Raw genomic sequence first — 15,993 nt, forward strand, 5'->3', positions numbered from 1 at the left:
ACAACAAAATAGGAGGTTCGAAAGTTTACAAACCCGAACGTATGTACGTTGAGCAATTTATCTTAAATAAATGATTATGATTATGTTAAAGTGCCTAAAGGACAAATGTGCAAATTAGATTCCATTTTCAGAAAAATCTAGCATCTTGCCCTGCTTTTGGGTTTTGAAGCCGCCTCATAACTCTGAAAAACTCCATGTTTTATCAATACCAATATAAATAATATTATGAATAATTTATTATTACTCATTATATCAACAACCGTTATTTTCTTAAAAAAGTTGATAAAAAAAACACAACGCAGCTGTACCATGATTTGTTTTTATTGCAAATTACTAACCATATTACTAATCAAATTTGCGGTCACGTGATTCCTCATGGTTAATTTTGTGAATGTGTGTTTTCCGATATAAAAAGAGAAATAAACTTGGTGATTCACATAAGCAAATGTTGTCTATTTAGCTATTAAAGAATTTTTCTTAAATATAAGCTATGTGTGTAGGTATGTAAATATTTTGTATTTATTATTTCTTGTATAAGTATTTGTCAAATATCTGTGTATTTTCGGTGTTCTAAGTGTTTTAAATGTTTGTTAATTGCTCTTAAATTAAACAAAAACAATATTGTATATATATGTATATTATGTATAAGATTACTTATTATTATCACCAAATACGATCACGACTGTGTGAGTGCGCTTCCTGGAACGGTGGTGGCATTCTATTCGACAGCGCTTACACAGTGTGGAGTAAGTAGTTGGAAATTCTTCTGCACTGAGGAATGTTTACACATACATATGTACTCATATGTATATCATGTCTGCGAATGTTAAGCGATCTATAATATTCAAAACAGTAGTAAAGCGTGTTTTTATAAAATATTAAATCCTTTTTATTTTTGAATTTGAGTACAGCACCTTAATCGAGTTCTAGATAGGCCATTCGACATAACTTGCAAGTCTAAAAATGAAATCGCCCGAGGTACTTAATTTTGGTGTCCGAAGAATATGCAATTCAGCACACAAGTTCAAAAAACATTTCTCTAAGTTGCAGTTGTAGTAGTGGGAGCTGAAACAAATGAATCAAAAATCAGAAAAATATAATAATGTAAGCAGCTTAGATCTGGTACCAAAATACTGTTTTCCTCGTAGATTTCCGGGATTTCATCAAAATTCAATTTGCAAACTTTAGTTTTATTGTACATTTTAAACCGCTAATTCCCTTTTGATGGACATTTTTGCATACGGTAAAAAAATTGTCTCTATTCAATTTTGCTTAGAGCTATGAAGGTCCCCTTTTCTAAGTCGAGCTTTCTTAAAACTCCATTAATCCCAAGTAAAAATCGGGAGTATACTACCCGATATAAGATTATTTTTCTTATTTTATAGAATTCATAGCATGAACGATGTTTCGTGTTTTTATATCTGTAAATTTTAAATTCAAATTATGCAAGACTTAGATTTTCAATATGAAGTTTCTTTGCTCAAAGATAGTAAAAGAATTTCATAAGCCCTTAAGAAATCTAGTTTAACGTAATATCTACAAAACACCGCCTGCTATCCTTTCGAAATTGCAGACGCTGTCAGGAAAAAATATATTCATATACAGCACATACCCATAACCATCAGCTTTGAGAGGACTCATTGTTCTCACTCCACAAGCGAAACTTCCATAGTGTCTAGGTGTTCCACCTATGTCCTAAAGATCTGCAATATTATACACATTATTTGCATTTAGAATTGGAAAGTAGTATTGGGCTGATTGAAAGTAATATATACCTTAAACTAACTTGTCTGTTTGAAATACAACATTTTTAGCTCGATAAAATTATATAAAAAAAAAATGATTCTTCACTCTTAAAATACTCTTCAAATGGTTGTTAATAGCCGACCTCGTTACGACATTTCTCCGATCGCTAGTCTTGAGTTCTGTTTTGTTATCAAAATATTTAGATTCAAGTAAGAAAGAATACATATGCATGTGAATACCGCACTGAAATGCTGTAAGTCCTTCAATATCGCTTTTTCGATTACTTGATATAAACAAGTTGCTTGTTCGATTCAACACTTCTAAAATTTTGGCAAATTGAAGCCAACTAATGATGTGGTGTTGCACAGTCAGTTGTGGTTGTAAATACCGTACGAAACGATTTCCGAAAAGCAAACAAAAACTTATTCTTCAGAAAATATTTTTTATCGTGTAGTTTGGACTATTTGTCCGAGATTAACATAATGTTATGAATAGCAACAAGGATTGGTTGCTAATTGGATACCATAATGTAATCTTCGCATATTTCTTCTTCTTCGATTTATTTCTTCTTCGTACTTCTCTTTTTAATTTTACTGTGACTTTTTTATCTTGAAAATCTTCTTGTCTTAAGTATTAAGCACTTTTATTTAAAACGACGCAAATCCAAAAAATTGGGAAGAAGAAAAGCAAACATTGAAGTGAATCAGCTTTTAGGCTTTTGTTGCCCGACTAGCTTACTGTGAAGCGAAAATGTAAAGTTTGTTAGTTCAAGTACAAAGTTGTCACTCAAACCCCCAACGACAGCAGAATTCGTGAAAAAGGTAAACATGGAGAAAAAGAAGAAGAAAACCACTACAAAAATAAACAAAATTAATATTTCAACTCTTGCATACGAGTGTGTGTGTGTGTGTACTTATATTTTTACAGGTATAAATAATAAGTAATAAGTCGAGCCACTTATGTTAGCCATATTTATAATATATAAAAATATTAAATAAAAACATTGATACACACGTGTGTGTATGGGTGCGTGTGTGCCATGAGTAGAAAGCACAATAAGTGGGTTGAAGGCAGAAGTTGTTGTAAAGCGATAAGATTTTCCTCTCTTACGTATGCAGCCAAGAAGGTAGAATGCTACTGTGTCCACCAGAGATTTATGTGTAAGATAAATCGTGCCAGCTAAACCATGTCTGTCTGTGTGTATATTATCAATTTAAAATATTAAATATGTATGCGAAATTATTATTTTACCTTTTTTGTGGTTGTTTGATTATTATCTTTGAACTGAGATAAAATGTTGAATGGTGTCGAGCGAAAAGTGGAGTGAGCGCCTCTTCACGAAAGCATTTAAATTTAGTATTAATTTACCAACGTGGAAGACATTGTTTTCGCCGCGATAATTGCCATATTAAAATGGATAATTGCATTTCCCGGAAATTAAGTGTATAGAACTGCAAGCATATGCAAAGAAACGTCTTAGAACTGCAAATATAGCGTAATATAAATATTGTGATCGATCAAAAATATGTAAATAAATAAATGAATAATTTTTGGAAAGTTAATGGCATTATCGGAAATTGCAGTATTTGTGACGAGCTTTTGAGCAGTGAAATTTAAGAATAAGAGTCGAAATAAATGCGTTTGTAAAATCATTGGAGGCTACAGTGCGCTTTAAAAGTATGAGTAATAGTAGTTTTTTTTGCAAAAAGCATAGAGTTCAGAAGAAGCTAATGATACGAGTTGATGTAAACTTTGATATAGAGAATACGCTGGTTGCCTGAACAGTCAATGTAAATTTTGAATGTTTTTCATTGATTTGTGAATCGTTCGTTTGGAAACTGAAGTGGCACTTATTTCGCACGGAGCCACCGCCTATCTTATTCTTACTCCTCTGTTCTCGTTAGAGTGCCAGATGCCTAGGTCAACTTTCATTTACAGTCATCCAGAATCAGTTAGTAAAAATATCGGATATTTTCGTCCTCAACACCACTTAGTTATCGGTACTTATGTAATCCGAGCCCAGCGACTGGATATCACTTATCAAGCGATTTTTGGTCTTCATATCCTTTTCTTTAGATCAAAATTTTGTGCCAATAGCACATGTAATTCTCTTTGTTCAGTTTTATTACAAGGCAAAATTTGGCATTATTTAAAATGTCATATTTTAAGTACAAACCAATTTTACAAACCTATCAGTTGTGACATTTGTACACGTGGTTTTTGAAGTTAAGGTCTGCTTGTACGCCAGTGTTAGATAAGATGTACTTGCAGATAATAATTGAATCTCTTTTAAAATTAGTAGTTCTTCCATTAAAATAAAATAAAAAACTTAAAAACAACTTAAAATATTCTACAGCAAGTATTTTTTTTTAATCACAGAGCAGGTCTTTATGAATCTACTGCCCTCTAGTAGCCGAATTGTGTATCATTTCAATTCGACTAAACATAAACAGTTCGTCTAATATTAATAATACTAGCAAAATCAGTTGAAAGGAAAATTTAAAAGAGATTTCTTCACCTTTATAAGCCGTCTTTATATTCAACGTCTACTGAAGTCGCATTTAATTAAGCAGAAAGGTAGTATGTAGGTTGCCTTTTATATTTCGGGAGTCGAAAACGAAAACAATTTTTTCCACCGAAAATCGCTTTATTGTTTCTTAAAATATTCTGCATTAAAATGTATATACTTTTCCATGTGTTTGAACCATTTTTTGAAGCACTTTTGCTACTCTGATTTCGTTATCTCCAAAACGCATCAAGCGCCAAAAAACATTGCGGTCTTAGTTTATTTTTTACGAGGGGAATAAAAATATATTACTATGTGCTAAGCCAGCACTTTAGGGTGGATTACGCATTAAATCGATCGATTGTGTCACTCGATGTGTGAGAGCTATATAGCATTGGCGTGGTGAAGGGTGATCCGTCTTCGGCAGTTGGCTTTCCTGATTTCTTAAAATACAACTGCATAATAAATGGTTGAATACCACTCAGAATTCATTGTTGTGCGTTGTTGGAGTCTTATGGTTGCAAAATGTTCAGTTTTTCCAAAAAAAAAAAAAAAAAAAAAAAACCTTTGCTGGCTTCGGCTCATCTTGAAACACTCATACAGTCGACTGCTCTTTACTTTCGGTTTCATACGCGTAAATCTACGATTTGTCACCTGTCAAGATGTTATGAACGTGTTTCAAAGCACCGCTACCGTATTCTGTTAACATTTCTCTCGACCAATCGAGCCTTTTTGTTTTTAGGGGTTGACAAATTGCGTGGGATCCAATGTGAACCATTTCTTTCACAGTCAAATGTTCATGCAATATTGAATGTATGCTTGTCCCACTAATGACCATAATTGCCTCAATATCGCCTACATGACGATCTTGAAATATCGGTTTGCGCACAGCACCAAGAGTTTTTGGAACAACAACTTATTTTGGACGATCTTCACAAAATTCGTCGTGGAGTGATCTACGATCTCGATTGAATTCACCATACCATTAATAAATAATACTTGAAGGAGCTTAATCGTGAATTAAGTTCATTTATTCACTCTTGATAAGTTGAGAGTATTTGAAGCGAAACTTTTTAGTACAGAGGTAGTTAAATCCATATGATCATAATTTGCTTCGATGATATATGTATAGTGCCGACCGGTTTTCTTATTTACTCTCTTTAAGATTGGTTATAAAATTCGGTTACCATACCTTCTCTATAAATCGGTACAAGGCAGTATGAGGTTTAGCTTGGATTAAAGTTCCACACTGACATCGTGTTCAGGCTTTGCTTGCTTCCTCCTCGTAAACAAAAATCTTCTTAACAAAAAATTATATCTTAGAACTTTACCTAAACAATGAAAATAATACCAGCTCAGTATTTCCGACTATTATACGCTATATGTAAAAAAAAAATCTCAAAATAACTGTATATGATGGTGAAAACCACTTCCCAGTAGCAAAACAACCATTTCACAGTAGTTGAAAATCTATATTTCTGCGTCAAACAAAAAACTTACAAAAATTATAAGGTCATAAATTCGGAAATGCTATCAAATATCACCATATAAGTCGCATAATCAAAATAACCAAAAAAGAGAAAAGAAATAGCGGAGCACCCACACCAACCAACATATGGCGGGCTATTGCTCGCTCCCGCTGGCACCAGTAACGGCCACCGCTGCCATGGCAGCAGCAGCAACGGTCGCGGCCGCAGCACCGCCACCCAGCGCCGGACCGACGATGTATCACCACCAGTCGATGACGGCAATGTCGAATAACGGTATTATCTATCAATCGGCGGTACACGCCTCCATACACAGTTTGAATACAGTACAAAATCAACGTTCTACAACAACACATCATCACATTTTAGCGACGGCGACTGCAACAGCAGCAGCGGTAGCGACTACAACAACACGTCAATATGGCGCAGGAGGTTCGGCAACATCGCCGCCGCCACCACCGCCGCCTCCTTTGCCACCCGCACCACCACCCTCTGTGTCGGGGGGCAACGGCAACGTCAGCAGCGCAGCGGTGATGTCGGCTAGCGCTGTCGGTACAAGCCACCACTCGCTTGCGTTGGCCTTGCCACAGCATYACACCCAACAAACCCACCAACTCCAACAACAACAGCAGCAACATCTACATCCGCTGCAACATCCCCTAGCCCACCATAATCACCGTCAACAGCAACAGCACCAGCAGCAGCAGCAACACCAGCAACTCCATCAGTTGCAACCCCACCATCATCACCACCAGATGCAACAACACGCGTACAACGCGCAACAGCAACAGCAGCATCATCATCACCACCATCACCATCATCATCACCAACAATTGGCGCTGCATCAGAACCACTTGTATTTTAGCGGCGCGGCTGTAGGCGGCCATATCGGTCACCACGGGCATCCGCACCACCATCATCACCATCGCCAGATCTTCAGTCAAATGCAAGCCGCCATTATGCCGCTCAACATAAGTAAGTATAGCCAATAAGCTGATGAGAGATGGCAATGTTCTTACTATATTTGTAAAAAAAAAAAACTTATGGGAATATAATAAGTTAATACCCAAAAAGGTATCCAAACACATCCGATATACTACATATATTTCAAATATTATACTAAATTTTTAGATTTATCCTAATTATTCATATCCAAAAGGTATACTATTTTTAATTTTGACGTGCTGTTGTTTTGTTGTTCGTTGAGCAGTCAAGTCTCATTTATATTTTCTTAACTACGGTAAGGCGGACATTCCAGGCGCATGCCCTTAAATCGTAATTTTTAATGACCACTGCCGTTATCAAAAGGGGGCTCTTTCGTCCGAGACTGTTATTTCCTTTTAATGAGGGGCATTTTTTACGTGGCGGATCACAAACCCACCGCACAACCCTGGGTAGGGATAACTTCTTTGGTAGGTATTTTCATTTATTTCTGTATCTTGCTTGACAGTGATTCGACACAGTGCGATCTTTCGGCAGTTGGAACTTGAGATGAATGAAATATTTTCTGATATTTTTATACCCTTGCAACGTATTGACACAGTTTGTATTACCCATGCAAGCGATAACTTGTGTAAAAATTTAATTATTGAAACTTGCTACACATATTCCTTGGCATCCATGGGATGCAGATAAACGGAATCGAACCATTGCCACGCCTATAAAAACGCTATTAAAAAAATCTATAAAGTGCCATAAGCAAGAACTAAATTAAGATACAAAAGTAATTTGGTACAGGAGATCGCAGAAGGCAGGGCTCCTCTGAGCTAAATATAAGAAAATGGACATGGCTCCGTGCCCTAAATGTTTTAATGTACATATCTTTCAAACAGTTAAAGCTAAATGAAAAGAAGTCTTTTAGCAGCTTTAAAAATTCAATGCAAAATCCGATAATAACCACAGCCACCCCCCGTTGTGTTTAAAATTGCCCATTGTCATAACTCACTGACTAGATATGGTACAAAATTTGGTTTTACAATGACGATAGTGGGGAAGGGCTTTATAGGAGGATGTGTAAAACTGGATTACCAGCCTGGTGCCTCCCGCCTTTTCCTCAGGAACTGCTTTACCGGTTTCCACAAAATGTGGTATGTAAGGTGTCTTTCATACACTGTGATAATGAACGAAATCGGATAACAACCACGTCTCTGGGCATAAAACAGTAAATTCCATTTGATTTTTTTACTTTTCTGCGTACAAATCAAACATTAATGAAGTTCTTGGAATGAACAGGTATTCCATCTTCCAAACTCATCGTCCAAACTTCTGCCAAAGTGCTTACCTTAGAACCAATATACCTAACGTAAATATTTTTGAACTTCCAATACATTTTATGTTGCGTCTATCAGTCAATATGTAGAAATCTTACTGAGATTCAAAAATAATTTATGTCTAATTTACGCAACAATATCTCATCTTGCCTTAAATGGTTAAAATGACAGCCCTAGTTTAAAATGAAGTTTTGTTAACGTCTGACGGTGTCTCCCAGGCTTTGATCGTTGCAAGTTGCGAGAGTATAAAATGTTGGGTTATACACGAACTTAGCGCTTCTTTAATTGCCTTTAAATAAAACTGTTTGCCGAGTATACAATAATGGAGAGTTGCTTTGTACGGACGGAACACTTTTGTATAGAGGCTCATGGGAACATGTGTGAAAAATTCCTCTTTTGTTTTAAGTAACATAATATCTAATGATCTATTTCAGGGATTTTAGTTTTATATTTAATAGTATTTATATTTTCATCTATACATCTTCATGACATTCAAGTTTCCCATGAAAAATACAAATCAATTTTCTTTCGTTTCACTATATGAGTCATCCAAGTACTGAAGAAGGAATATTGTAGTTTCCATCGAGTACGATTTTCATTGGACGCAAAATGCTAGCATTTACCCGAAAGTTGTTTTCTAAGCCCTATAATTTCATTTTATACACCTAAATATTAGTCGCGCATATCGATATTGGTGATTTAGTAGTAAATAATAGCATTCAAATATAATACTTCGTTACATACCTCTGGAAAAGGACATCTGTGATTTAAACTCGTGTAGGGCTTCAGAAATTGAAGTAAATACTGCACCAATCGATTGCGTTATGACTTCAAGAACCGCCACACGTCATGTTCGGTATTCAAAAAGAAGCTCCTATATTCACCGCTTGTATTCTTCATCAGCACAACTCGTTCCTGGGGGGAGTGAAGTACCTACAGATATATTGTACAGTGGCGGTTTGAGCACCTTTAAACGCATATGGGCTTCATGATCTGTGTTCATCCCGTAATCTTCGAATTGTAGCAATTCTTGGTCGAGCGCCTCACACTCCTTTGGTGAATGTGTATTTGATTGCGCAAATGTTCGGCACAAAGGCTTGAATTGTTAAAGCTATTAAAATTATGCACCAAGTCAAAGAGTCGCTCATGACTTTTACTGTTTGTCGTATAATAAACACAAAGTGAACATTGTTGACAGAGGGTCTAATGCGAATATAACGAGTCTAATAGGTAATAATTTCATTGTTTTAATGTGTTTATAATTTTGTGAGGTCGAAACATTTCTGTAACCAAAAATAACCCGATTATGTAACTTGCATAGGTTCTTCGACTATATACAAGCTTGTGTATATAAAAAGTAATGAACAATACATATTTTCATATATTGGGCTAGCGCCTTATCGAAGCTTCGACGCCGCTACTCACATTTTTGTACTACCGCATTCCCACTTTTTGACCTTGAACGCTGTCTTGATATCAAGTTTTCCAATTAAGATGTTGTTGTTGTAACTGTTAACAGGTTGGTAAGGACTGGATAATTTGTCATCGAGACCAACCAACGGTAGGCCAAGAAATGTGCTGTTTCGACGGTGTTGGACCATAGGGAGTGGGGTGTCACATGTCAGCAAGGCATGTAAAGAGGAGGTTAGAGGTGCGAGTCCTCGTTGCACGCTGAACACATATTTATATATATAGTTATGGTAAGTAGGAGTTTAACCTGATGCAGTATCCAGAACGAAAATGCGCAAGGGTCATTCTTGATTCAATGCAATGGGTAGTGGTTTTACTCCAAGTACGCTATTCACTGAGGGGGTTAAGTGTAAGTGTTAATGATTCCACTGTGAATAGCGGCCAGTGCATATCTGAAGTTTATTGCGTCTGAAGTGTGGTCGGCGTATTGTTTTATGTCGTCGAAGTAGTTGAGGAAGTTCCTCTTGATGCTCTTAGGAGGCGGTCCAGGTGGTAAGCAGGTGATTTCTACGAATGCTCCCCAGCAGAAACTGCTTGGAGAGGAGTTCATTATGCTTCTTAACTGGGAGCATACGGGCCTCCCTGTGCAGGTGTTCGGTGGGCGACATCAAGAGGACGTTGTAGTCGGACATGCATAGCTTTCTCGTCTGCGTTTTACTGCGTTTCACATAGGTTTGCAGACAAATGCGGTGCAGTTGGTTCAGATATCGAAATATAAGTATACAAATCCAATTTTTTTTTTAATTTCGTCGGATCTTTACCGAACTGAACTGTCGCATTATTCCTTAATCCGCCTCTCGAAATAATCAAGAATGGATTTAGTCAAAACAAGAAAAAACTTTAACTTCGGTTGCACCGAAGCTAAATACCCTTCACAGGTCTGCTAGTAACTATGTGTTCAGTTTGTATGGAAGCTATATGCTATAGTAATCCGATCTGAACAATTTCTTAGGATCTATACCAAATTTCGTGAATATATCTTGTCAAATGTGAAAGCTTTCCATACAAGAACTTGATTCCGACCGTTCAGTTTATATGGCAGCGATATGTTATAGTGTTCCGATATCGGCAGTTCCGACAAATGAGCAGCTTCTTGAAGAGAAAATGACGTTTGCAAAATTTCGAAACGATATCTTAAAACTGAGGGACTAGTTCGTATATATACAGACAGACAGAGGGGCATGGCTAAATCGACTCAGCTCGACATACTGATCATTTATATATATACTTTATAGGGTCTCCGACCCTTCCTTCTGGGAGTTACGAACTTCGTGGCAAACTGTTCAGGGTATACAAATTTCGTGAACCAGAAAATCAGTAGCATAGTATTGTGGACTCTGCTGAATTCGATTATAGCTTAAATTAAGAGTATAACTTTCGTATCATATCATATATAATATATGAAAAAAAATAAAAATAAACATATTATTATTAATTAACTAATTAACTATACATTATTTATCAACTGAAGTTTTAGCGACTGTATTGTGGTCAGACCTCGTTCAGGTGTAAAAAAGTTTCATGCTACTTTAAATAAACAATTGAGTTTAGTTTATATTCTCAGTATGATTTTTACTTGGGATTTCTCTCTAGTTTCTCATTTTTCATTTTGTTGAAAAAGTACTGATCTACTCGTTCTCTTTCTGAACCAACTCTCGACGAAGCTGACAAAAATTTGACAGTTTCCTAATTTGTTCGACCTTAATTTCTAAAATTCTAGTAACTAACTCGTACTAAGTTTAGAAACACAAGATATTTTCTGTGAGAGTCGCGCAACTAGCGGGTAGTGTAGTTCTTAATGGATTCTATGAAGATAGCTTCCAAAACACTCATGTACACGTAATATTTGGGGGAAATCCAGGTTTCCATATCGAGTGGAGGCCCGATATTAGTCTGAGGTTTCACCGTCTTTTAGATGAGAATTGCCAAATTTTGGGGCTCCTATTTCGCTTCTCTGTTTTGTCGGTACAGTTTCAGGCGCTGGTAGGTAATGTAATCGCTCGAGTGCGTTTTCCTGGTTGTCAATGGGCGGCATACTGGCTAATACTACGGCAGCGTCGGTTGATATAGTCCGGAAAGTAGCAATTAGTCTTGCATTGGATTTGACCTGAGGAGTCTGGATCCATATTAGAGCCGTATACAATATTACTGAGTTTATATATGAGCTTTTGCTAGAAGGCAAGTAGTCCTGTACAATATCATTTTTGATAAAGCTTTATAGATGTTATTTGCTTTTCTTGGTGTGTACACGACGTGTACTTTGAATTGAGGTTTTCAGTTTAATACTACACCCAGATATTTCAGTTGTGTCTATGAATAAATCTCACACCCTCTATGGTGACACCAACTAGTTCCAATCTCGCGAAAGAGAATTATATCCCTGTATCTGTTTGTGTAGATTTTTCAGTTTACTCGTTACTCATTTGCCACTACTCGCCCATCTTTTTATGCAACTCAAAGAGCGTAGTCCATTGTGCCGTTAGACTACTTTTGACGTCACACATTTATTGTTTCTAATCTGACTTACCTCTATGTCTACATACGTAATGTATATTCTGTAGTCTGTATAAATATTATCGATGTTGTTATTGGTGTATTATTATAATTAAGCTTGCGTGTGAATGCGTGTGAATGCGTATGTTGTTTTTGTGTTTATTACTTTCGTTGCTTTGTTACACTTCATTGTTGACCTGTTCATTTGCACAATCGCGCTTTGTCTTCTTATATTCTTTATTTATTTTGGGAGGTCTGGTCATAAATAATTAAGTATGAAACCAAAATTTTGTTCAAAAATTTGTCATGAAAGAATTTATTCATTCTTTCGATTGATTGAATTTACCGAGAAAAATCGAGAGTGATATGCCATCCGAGTTGATGCTAAAATTAAAATTAAAATAATCAAATTTCCAAATTCGTTTGAATACTGGTGATATTTTCTTTATCTTCAAATAGAGATGCTAATAGTTAGACCTTCTCAATGAAAAGTATTTTTCGAGAGATCAAAATACTGTGAAGAAATTGTGAAAAAGTTTGTAGTTTTCTACGTACTTCTGCCAATGCGCCAACGAAATGGATATACAATTTTGGAAATCAGCTTCATCAAATTATGATCGACTTTACGGGATCTTTGTATAGTATAATGCCCCCAGAAAGGTTAACTCGCTCAATAATAATTGAATATGAGGACTTTATCAGCATTGTTAGAATATTTTTGTCAGAGAAACTGGATACTTGAATATCTATAGGTGTGGTCACTACTCTGTAGTACTTGAAAGACTCGATTATCGATTCAAAAATCTTCTTCCATATTCAGAGAAACTGGATACTTGAATATCTATAGGTGTGGGTACTCTACAGTATTTGGAAGATTCTATTTAATTTAAGAATCTACTTCCGTACTTAGAGAAACTGCATGTACTATAGGTGTGGTATTCTTCCACCTTTGGAAAATTCCATTGAGCTCGTCATTATAAGGATGTAACAAGATCAACTGCCGTCTTCACGGATTGTTCCAAGCGAACTGGAAACCGTAGACTCTCAAATTAATTCTTTTAAAACTCTTATCATTCTTCCATACAACTGCAGCGTTATCGGAGCAGAGTGATATCTTAATATAAGCACAGCGAAAGATCGGTCAGTCGACAAAACTTTCGGTGTCGCATGATGTTATTACTTTTAGATGATGGAAAAACGTGTATACAGTTTTTATGCTCAGTGAGACACAATAAAGAAGAAGAAGACACAATTTTAGCTGTAACCAGCTTTATTACCCAACGGTCGGCTGACTGGTCACAGTGAGATTGTTCGAGGCCAAACAATTATCCTGATTCCTATTATCGAAGTTGGTGAGGCGGTATAAGGAATTAATTTATCCATGCGTTCAACCTTTTCTCTTGAGTGGTATTGAGTCTGAAGTCAAGTTTTTTCTGAAACTAATTACTTCCTTTTAGTTGTCTAACAAAATGATACTAGAAACTGATATTTTCCACATCTGTATGTAAAGTCGACCACATTTGAATGAGTCTAAACTATGCACACTCGACTGAAATTTTAATTTCCACAATCGCTTTCGAATTTCAATTGAATGTGTGTGGGTGTGTGTCTTGCGAAGCGGATTGTTCGCACCTGTAAATGGTTGTAAATACACAAAACTCCGATTTGGAACTGGAAGTGCCGCACCAATTGACTGAGCCGGTAAAAATATAGTCCCTCATGCAGTTAAAGACCAAAGGAATGTCTATTTTTCGCTGTTCGCTTGTTCGCCTGTGTAACTGTGCATATGTATGCATAACTGTAAGTGAGCATATGCAAATGTGTGCGTGTATGTGAATGTTTGGCTTTATTGAGGTCTGTAGTTAGCTGGGATTTTCGCAAAGCTCCCAGCACACAAAAGCCATTCAACAGCGTTCCCGAAAGTCGTCATACTCGCCCAATAACACGAGTGTTAAAGCGTTTCTAAACGCATTTATGAGCCTCATTACAATCGCTTTTTATTGCATTAAAACATTTCAAGTGTTCTCGTGTCGAGCTCACACACAAAGACACGCATACTTGTAAGCATATATTGTCTGCTATTGTATGTGTTGTTATTGTTGTTGTTGTTTTGTTAGCATGACACTTCAAACGGTACAATAAAACTCCGTGTGAGTAGCGAGGATTAGGCAATCGGCGACGTGGCAAGGGGCCCCAAGAATAAAGGACAAACGCGTTTGTTCGCTGAAAGTGCACTTGTGCGGTACCATAGTGTTAGTGGATGTGTGTGTGTGTGTGCTGTTATGGCACAGTTGAGGCTTCTCCGTTTTGAATGGATGTTTTGAAATGCGTTCGCAAAAACGCAACAAGAGGTTAGTGTTGCTTCCTCACACGCACACACACACATGCTTTTACATTATTGTTGATGCGTTGTTGTTGTTGTGTGTTCGTGCCTGCAATTGTTGCAATGACAGCGACGACACTTTTGTTTTATTCCACATTACGTACACGACTACCGCCAAGGGGCACAGTTTATATTTTTTAGCGCTTACCTACATAGAGGAATGCAAATAATAAAATAACAATAACAACAACAACACACGCACATATAAACGCGCTTGGGTCACATTGAGGGCCATTGTTTGCTAAGGCTCTTGGCAGCGCTTGGCTGTGGTGCGATTCTGCTTGTCTGTCGGCCACATTCACTTTATTATCCTTATGTAATAATATTTTGTCTCTTCCATGGACACATGGTGTCCCCCACTCCCTCCCCCTCCGCTCGCACTGTTCACATTGCAATGTGTTTTATTTACATGTGTGCGTGTTTGTTTTTTACAATAATATTTTATTGTTTTTCGTTTGGTGCTTTGTGTGTGTGCGGAGAAGCGGCTTGAGCCGAGCCAACAATGGCCAGCGATTTTTCACCTGTTTTTGTATGAAAGCGCCACGCGGATTTCGGTCGTGCCTTGAGGCGTTCGGGCTGTTTATTGTGACAAACACATGCGCCATTGTGCTGCCCGTGTGTGTGTTCATAATTATTTGTATGTGTCTGCGTGGCGTCGGTCAAAGCGGTCGTAACTATTCATTGTGTGTTCGCTATTATCCTCAGACGCGTTTTTCTCTTAGTTTTCCGTACACATACGCTCACTATGCACACTGCGTTTGTGTGCGTGTCTTTAAGTTTGGTAAGACTCGAGAGCGCACTAATTTCAAAGCGTTTTAAAATGAATAAAATATTTGACTTCGCGTAATAGAGTTTTCGTAACTTTTTGTCTGATTTAAATTTAGTTTCATCAAAATGTTAGAAATATTGAATATAGAACAGCCAAAATGCGCATATTTTTGAAGCAAACAAACATTTTGTTATTCTCCAAAAATATTTAGTCTATTTTTCACCTTCAAAGTTAGTTCCTTCAGTTCTTATACTTGCAAAAGTTTTCGATTCATCAAACTTATTATATTCAAGGCACTTGTTCCATCTTATACAGTGCCTTCCATAATAAAGGTTTTGTGTTCCAAACTGTAGATGGCCTTTATTGGTAAAAGTCTTGTAATAATAAAGAATACATTGTTTTGCTGTAGCTGACCTTTTATTCAATACTTGCTCTATTTATAAATGTTTATTTTTGAAAGTCGGGGTTTGATTATCTCTCAAGTATCCTGAACAATTTTGTCGCTGATTGCATCGTTATCTTGGGCAACAAACAATGCCTAATTTGATAAAGATAAGTCTTCCATACAAGCACGTGATCGATATCTCAGAAACTGAGGGACTGGTCCGTTAGAATCTGCTATCCTTATCGATTGTGCAGTTTCATGACATTTCATCGATTGCAAGTGAAGTTATTTCGTTTTAAGTGTGAGCATGTTTGTGTTATAGGTGCGAATTCCATTCAGCATATGCGAGTTTGATTTTATCTTTTTACGTATACGAGGTGTGTTCAAAAAAATATATATCTTTTTTTGTCCCCTTCAAAGTAATCCCCAAGAGATATACACTTGTGCCAACGGTTTTTCCAATCTTCGAAGCACTTCAAAAAAT

At 36.7% G+C, this 15,993-nt stretch overlaps 1 protein-coding gene across 6 annotated transcripts in view; it reads left to right on the forward strand.

The window, feature by feature from the left end:
- Positions 1-15,993, forward strand: part of LOC108977109 — a 115,694-nt gene that overhangs the window by 39,998 nt on the left and 59,703 nt on the right. The window lies entirely within an intron of this gene.

The sequence above is a fragment of the Bactrocera latifrons genome, unplaced genomic scaffold (genome assembly GCF_001853355.1).
Source record: "Bactrocera latifrons isolate USDA-ARS-PBARC rearing strain unplaced genomic scaffold, ASM185335v1 scaffold_84, whole genome shotgun sequence".
In the NCBI taxonomy this organism is placed as follows: Eukaryota; Metazoa; Arthropoda; class Insecta; order Diptera; family Tephritidae; genus Bactrocera; species Bactrocera latifrons.